The sequence below is a fragment of the Odontesthes bonariensis genome, chromosome 5 (assembly GCF_027942865.1).
Source record: "Odontesthes bonariensis isolate fOdoBon6 chromosome 5, fOdoBon6.hap1, whole genome shotgun sequence".
Taxonomy (NCBI): domain Eukaryota; kingdom Metazoa; phylum Chordata; class Actinopteri; order Atheriniformes; family Atherinopsidae; genus Odontesthes; species Odontesthes bonariensis.
In genome coordinates, this window is record NC_134510.1 from 34929254 (window position 1) to 34937463 (window position 8210).

Genomic DNA, 8210 nt, shown 5'->3' on the forward strand with positions numbered 1-8210 from the left:
AGGGGGAAAAAACTGTTTTTGTGACGGGAGGTTCTGGTCCAAATGGACCGAAGCCTCCTGCCCGAGGGGAGTGGAGCAAATAGAGAAGGGTCAGCTGTGATCCGACCTGCTCGCCCCATAGTCCTGGAGACGTGCAGGTGGTCATGGATAGATGGGAGGCTGCAGCCGTTCACCTTCTCAGCGGAGCGCACAGCTCGCTGCAGTCTGTCTGTCCCTGTCGGCACTGACCATCGACTGAGCAAAATTCCGACTGAAGCCTGCTCGGAATCGTGCAAGCTTTGTGAAACTGTACTCCGTGAAATGCGCAGCGCAAAGGAAAAGTCGGCGGTTACTGGGGATGCTGTTAAAATAAATAAAAGCCATTGATCGCGAACATTGCTTTCCGGGGGAATCGTAGTCCGCTTTCACAGCCTTGGAAGGCACACCAGTTCCTGTTTCTCGCCGAAGGGCGTGTCTGAAACGGGGTGGCTGTGGATTTGGGTGTGGGGGGGCGATTGCTGAAAAAGTGACGTCACTTTTTCACAAAAACGGATTGGGGGATATTCTGGGGGCTATTCAAAAAAGGGGAGTACTTGAAACAGAGGTTCTGACACTTGCTGGCACTTCGTGTGTACTCCCCACAGCGGGGAGACTCAGAACTAACACCAAAAACGTGAAAAAGACGATTTTGATTCTCTATCCCCTTTAAGTAACATCCCATTCTTAATCCAGAGGGTTTAATATGGCGCCGGCCCACCCTTTGCAGCTATAACAGCTTCAACTCTTCTGTGAAGCTTTCCACAAGGATTAGGCATGTGTTTATATTTTTTTGGCCATTCTTGCAGAAGCTCATCTGTGAGGTCAGACACTGATGTTGGACAGAAGGCCTGGCTCGCAGTCTCCGCTCTAATTCATCCCAAAGGTGTTCTATCGGGTTGAGGTCAGGACTCTGCAGGCCAGTCGGGTTCTTCCGCACCAAACTGGCTCATCCATGTCTATATGGACCTTGCTTTGTGTCATGTTGGAACAGGAAGGGGCCATCCCCAAACTGTTTCCACAAAGTTGGGAGCATGAAATGGTCTAAAATCTCTTGGTATGCTGAAGCATTCAGAGTTCCTTTCACTGGAACTAAGGGGCCAAGCCCAGCTCCTGAACAACAACCCCACACCATAATCCCCCTCCACCAAACTTTGCAGTCAGACAAGTACCGTTCCCCTGGCAACCGCCAAACCCAGACTCCTCCATCAGATTGCCAGATGGAGAAGCGTGATTCGTCACTGCAGAGAACGCATCTCCACTGCTCTAGAGTCCAGTGGCGGCGTGCTTTACATCGCTGCATCCGACGCTTTGCATTGCACTTGGTGATGTGCGGCTTGGATGCAGTTGCCATGGAAACCCATTCCATGAAGCTCTCTACGCGCTGTTCTTGAGCTAATCTGAAGGCCACATGAAGGTTGGACGTCTGTAGCGATTGACTCTGCAGAAATTTGGTGAATGAATTGTCAGAGAATCGTGAAAATATCTTTTGCAATAATTAAGGTTAATAGTCCAAATCCATTTATTGATTATAGAGATTTAAAATTACAGAAAGGTACCAAATTCTCCCATCAAAGCAGCTGGAAACAAAGAATTTTTGTGGTTTCTGATCCAAGAAAGAGATTATTTTAGTTCTCATTTTATGTACATGAGTCTTTTATAAAAAAAAACAGCATTTTCTTTGTCAAATGCACATCTTTAAGGTTATGTTTTGATTTTATATTTTACTTTAACACCCCACCCCTGCAGCTGAGAAGTCTTTTACTTGCACGTGTGAAGGCAGACATTTAAAACCCTGCAGGATGCAGTGCTTGGGACGATTTTCATATGCAAAGGCTGACTTTGGTGGAAATCCTTCTTTTGGGGTTGTTTAGTGTCAGTAACTGACGAAAGCTGCTAAAAGGAGTTAATTTGTTAAAGGTCCAAGTAAGTTCAAGACAACTATGTTTTGAAGATGGTGGTGACTCTTGTCATGTTCAGCAACTTGCACAGAATTCATCTTTGCAACCAGCTCCAGAGGCACGTTATACGGTCATATTCTGCCCTTTTTAACAATTTGACACTGTTTTCTGAGGTAGCATTGAGATGTATGAGACAGGATTTGCTCAAAATACCTGTTGGTTTAAAGCCCAGTGTCTTTTGTCTTTGCCCTGTTTTGAACCTTCTTTTTTAACCGCCTGTTTTCAGAGTGGGGTCTTTAGCCCCTCACCCCCCAGCTGTGGGTTGTCTGAATTACAGAACGGAACCATTCAACTAGTTAGCATTCAGTTACCAAAATAATGGTGTAACAATAGTGTTAGTCTATTAAAAAAATAATTGCAAAAACTTCTTAGATGTTAATATGCATCATCTTCGTTACCTAAGCTGTTAGCGTTAGCTCCTGCTAAAGGAAAAACATGAATAAACCATGAGGAATTATTTTCTCAGATACTTCCATTTCCCTGCTCTGAAGTTCACGCTCTGAAAGTTGAAACTGATCCCTCTTTGTGGCTTAGTTTCTTCAGTCCAGTGTTGAAGTGGACCAAGTTGTTAAAACTGTGGTTGCTGCACATGCACAGTCTTTAGCTAACTCTGCTGCAACATTACCCTCAAATATAGTTTATCCACTGGGCTCTTATATCCTCTGAGGCTGCTGCTGGGTGGAGGATGCTCCTCAGTGCAGCTGACAGCAGAACAATTCCACCAGAAGCTGGCTTGATCCATCTGGCAGGGTGGATGTGAGCAGGTGGGGCACAGATGTCAAGGCTTAGCAAAGGAGGAGTGATATATCTTTTGAAATGAAAAGCAATGCCAGAGTTGTGTTTTTGGGCAGAAAGCGGTTACACTTGCTGCTGACTTTAGACTCCCTAATATCCAGGAGTACACGAGTTGTTGGAAGATGGAGAGGATGCCTAATGCACACATTTTAATTTTTCATTCAATTATATTTCATGCATCATAATATTTTTGATTTGCAAAGAGGATAATAAATAATACTTTATAAATCCCAGAATTGGTAATTATTAAATAGTTAGTCGTATATCCAAACCTAACAGAGTACAATAATATACAGAAACGGCTAAATGTTAACTGTTTTAGTTTTTTTAGGCTTAAAAATGTAGTTTTTAACCTGTTGATGGAAACATTGGACATTGTAGTTATTCATTTAACACAAAAAGATAAATGATGCAGCTCTTAAATGCTGTGAGAGTAAGATCTAAACTCGTGCACATCACAAACACCCTGTTCTGAAGTCATTTTCATATGCAAAGTGTGAAGTCAAAGTTGTTCTTTGAGGATTGTTTACACCATTTGCAAATGTTGTTTTTCAAGCTCGCCACTGTTGAATAGAATTGACTATCAAAGCATCATTTAAAGTCTCCTTTATTAAATATTCTACAGACATGTGTAGCCAACATGCTACTTTTAGGTTGTAATGAAAATAGAACTGTAGTTTGCAATACATTTTAATTGCTACTAAACATCGCTTAAAATGTTATCACGTGTAGAGTCATTATGGCTGACGTTGAAGCTGTTTCACACTGAAAAAACAGCGGCACACAGCAGAGGGTGCTGCAGAATGGATTTGCAGGATACAGCTCTGCTGTAAACAAACCAACACTCACAATATTTCAGTTGTTCTCAAACAGATGGATACTTCAGTTTTTAGCAAATGTAACTCAAACAGGAGGAAAATATGCATTTGTTAGAGATTAAATTCATCTGGGGCTTAATAAACACCAGAAAGTGTTTACAGCTACAGAACAGTAGATGGTGCAGGTCTAAAAGAATCGAGGAAACCATTGATGACTGTTTCGATGCTACAGGTGTATGAGGATATATAACAAAGTGGAATGATTGTGTTGAAAAAAATCAGGGAAACAAAAGCTCAATATTATTAAAGACGTTGAATGGAAAATTAACATTCACTATCACTCAGTATTACGTGTTAAATATGACCCCCTTAAACTGAAAACAATGCAGAACTGAGAAGAAAAAAGCGTCATCACACTTTTTATACAGTATTAGGAGTAAATGACTGAACATCGTGCTGTGTTGCAGCTTTCAGGAAGTTGCTCGTGCAGGTTCAAAATTCCCCTAAAAAAAAATGCAAAACAATCATTTGGTTATTCAGAGGAGATTCAGTGTCTGTGAGTGTTTATTTCAGTATTTGTACCTTTGGCTTTGTTTTGTGTCTCCTTCTCTGGCAGCTTCCTCCAGGCCAGTCTGACGTCAGTCACACCACGGTTAGCAAGCATTGCACGTAGCTAAAAAAAAAGAAAGAGGAAGGTCAAATTTAAAATGTAAAGCAATGTTTACCTTTTTAAATCTTCCCTTTTTTGCTCCGTCTCTCTTATGTTTGGGCCAGCAGACACGCCTTGTCTTGCTTTCCCAGTGGGAGTGACAAACATAATGAACGTCTACCCTTATCCTCACATAATATCAACTTAATTCTGGCGATTACCCTAAAACAGCTGAATTTTACAGCTCAACTTCTAATGGGTTTGTTTGTCCGTATGTCCAAAACGTGGTAGTGTGACGATAAAGGAAAAATAAATTGTGATGAGAAATATTTCACTGCCTGTTTTTTACAGTTCAGATGATGTGATGCAAACCTGTAGCCATGTATTCATCCATTTCTTATTCCTAACCCTTATCATATTTTTATTATTCTTTTTTTTATTGTTATTATTCCTAATCTTAAAGCAGACTTTTCAAGTCATTTCATTCCAAATCTTTGGTACCCCTAGATTAGTTTTGCACACTTGATAACTCCAAATAGTTTGTGATTAGTTCACAGGGAGGGAGGGAGAGCTTTCTCTGAGGTGAAGCCTCCTCCTGGGAACCAGAGAATCTGGCTAAACTGTCCTCTGAGCGGCTGAATTCCTGGAGGCTTTCCAGGGGGGAGTGACTCGTGAAATGCGCACTGCTCCAGTTGCCTGCTAGGAAGCTACAGCAACACATAAACTAGAAAACAATTTGAAAAACACGCTACTATTACAGCCACATTTCACTGTTTGGTAAATGTGCACACAGTGTCTGTTTGTGTGAGTCACTCTGTGTTTCTGGGCGGTTTTACCGGCAACATATGGATGCATTTAGTTGTCTTGTGAACAGCCTGCGGTTCACACTTGTGCTCTTAGTGTTGGAACAGCCTTGGCTTGTAGCTTCAGTCTCCCCACAAAGCCACTGTTGTTCTGGTCCTTGTTCATAAAACTGAGGTCTGTGAAGTGTAGTGAAAAAATACAAACTTTGCTGGCCAGGAAAAACTAATCACATCCACTGATCCAAGATTACTGGGTGCAGCTGAAAACGGCCAACTTGCCTTCACAACCAAAAAGATATCTCTGAATCCAAAACAAGTACTGTGTTCTGAAAAGTACGAGCCGATCACTCGTTCCTTGCAGCCCGAAAACTCTATAAAAAGCAAACAGTGGAGAATGTGCAGCTTCTAGCTGTCCAAAGTCTGTCCTGCAGCTTTTAGATGTTCCCCTGCGTCAACACTCCTGATTCAGATGAAACGGATCTCTCCAAAAAGATTGTTAAAGGGACACTTTGTAATTTCTTCCCCTATCTAGTGGTGCAATTTTATTTTGCAAAGTCGAATGAATTTGCTCTCTAGCGACTCGCATTTTTTAAATGTGCGTTGCAACTTCTTGAACTACGGCAGGCGGTATGTGTTAAGATTCAAGAAGCTACAGATTCAGACTCAAGGTCCATACAAACAAAAAGACATCAAGACACACAGTACAAAGGATTACATTACACACATACAACAACACTATAAATATTGATGACAGATAACATGTCAGATAACATAAGTTGACGTAGCCTTTGGTGTGCAAACAATGCAATTAGTCATATTCCGGGAGTTACCGGAAGTGACGTTGACGCAGCGTTAGCGTTAGCAGCAGTGTGTAGTTGCTATCTGGAAAGTGTTCTTTTAAATAAACTCCCGGTAAACTTACAAACTTTCTAATGCCTCGTTTTGTGAGTTAAGAGCCTATGTGTACTACGGCAGAAGTTTGGTAACAATCAATGCATTATTAGTGGGATTTTTTACGAGATAAAATCTATTTACCATTAGCGCCAGTAATAAACCATTCAGCGGACGTGACGTCAAAATGACGTCATTTCCGCTTCCAGGCCTGGCGTTGGAGAAAACGCGATTCGAAGTGCTTTATGTCCCTCTCGGCACTTCGTCGGTTTTCATTTTACACCAATGAGGACTCATTTATGAATGAATATGTTGATTTGAGCTAATAAATGACTTAATTTATTACATAGTGTCCCTTTAAGTTCTGCACACGCCTGCTAATGATGCACTGATCTGAATCAGGTGTTGTTGAAGCTGGCCAACCGGTCAGAGACTAAGAGACGCATTTTTTACTGTGTTACCACAAAGAGCCACATTATTTAGAAAAATGACCGAATTTGGTCATGTGACACATCAACGCTGATATTAAACCCACGCATCAAGCAAAATGAGTCAAAGACAGACGTGTTTGGAAAGCTTCTTCCCAGTGAGGAGACAAGTAGAAGAGGCTGTGACCACTAAGAAATAGAAAGCTGCATTTTGAAGGCACGTTTAAGCGTTACCAGGGTGACCAGAAAGCGTTAGGAGGCAGAGAGGATGTTATGTCAGGAGGACGCTGCAAATAAAGTTACATACAAGTGCACAGTGGATTCAAGTTTGTTATCATATTTACTAAATACCACAGTGTCTATGTTGGTCGTATTATTTTATTTTGTAGTATTTATCCGCCACACCTGAAAGGCCGGTCCGTGAAAATATTGTCTGACATTAAACCGGTCCATGGAGCAAAAAAGGTTGGAGACCGCTGCCATATTGAACTCAAACGAAGCGAACACGAACATAAAAAAACCCCACAAATTTTGATGCATGCGGCTCGGGAGCCGTGGGTTGGACACCCCGATCTAAAACCTGCAGGACAGCAGCCCCCGAGGATCGGATGTGAACATCCCTGACTGCGTCCTGTGAGCAGAGTTCCAGCCTCGTTTTGGTGTTGACAAAAGTAGTCCGGCTAGTTGGCTGGGGTTTAAAAAATAAAGCGTTTTGCTTCTCAAAACAATATGCGTTCAAAAGAGTAATACATTTGCATCACAAAATCGTTCTCCAGAAAAAGTCAGACCTCACAATCGCTTGGCCCTATTTTCTCTCCCTTCGTATCACTGCCTGCTGCCGACAGCCGCGCCTGTTACGGTGTTTGCTGCTCGGAAGCAGGGGACTGCTCGGTCTGCACTTCGGTCTGCACAGTTTACAAAGCAGGCAATTGGAGGTGTTATAAAGATTTAATGACCTGCATTAGCATGACCTCCCTTTTGTCCCTGTAAAACAGCATGTCCCATAATGACACGTTCAGGTCCCCACAGCACACGCGTGCACATGATAACAGTAATGATGATAATTATAAACCTGCAGTTCGAGGTCGGCTCTGGCTTCTGGATCTTCCATGTTCGCTGTGGTCTGCATCCTCAGCCTCACCATCGACTGCTTTGATTCCTGAACTGCAAAGCAGGAACGTCGGGAGACGTAAACGTCCATTGGAGCACAATCGTAGTATTTAATGACATCTTATGAGCATAAAAACCTGCTGCATGAATGTGCAAAATGTTACATTAATAATAATTAGTAAAAGTAAAACTATTGGCTACAGGGACATGTAAAAATCCATAAACATGATGTAATACTCTGATGCTTTGTGTTATTGGAGCAGCGTCTGCCTCAGTTTCTTCCCTGGGATGTGCTCTTTCATTATTTTCTCACCTGCCGTTCCTGATCCTTGACTCGGACGTGATGACTCTGCAACAATCAAAGAGCAGTCTTCCTTGTTATTTTCATTTCAAAATATCCACAGGGCTACTTTATTAAAACATCCGCGAGGTACTGCTGCCACACAGCCGATTCAGATTCTGCAAAGGCTTAAAAGGAAGGGCTGTATAGAATGGTCTGACAACTACTCCAAACGCATTTTTCAGGTGATTTCTTTTTTAGCAGATGCACTAAAGAGCCTTTGAGAGCCAAAATTCAATTTTAAAACCTGTCATAACAAAATCTAACTCTAACACATTGCTGACATTTATTTCCTCTTAAATTACAGCTTTTAGATGATGCTACTTTTTTAACCCTCATAATCACTTAAGGCTGTTGAGTAATTTGTCTACAGTAATTTGCCTACAGGGCAAACATGTCG

General features: G+C 41.9%; 1 long non-coding RNA gene across 1 annotated transcript; it reads right to left on the minus strand.

The window, feature by feature from the left end:
• Positions 1–3381: 3381 nt before the first annotated feature.
• Positions 3382–7989, minus strand: LOC142380877 (uncharacterized). The gene is made up of 4 exons (XR_012769877.1): positions 7784–7989; positions 7433–7524; positions 4172–4262; positions 3382–4092 (listed from the first exon to the last, which is right to left on the minus strand). It is a non-coding gene; the product is annotated as an uncharacterized LOC142380877 (long non-coding RNA).
• Positions 7990–8210: the final 221 nt, after the last annotated feature.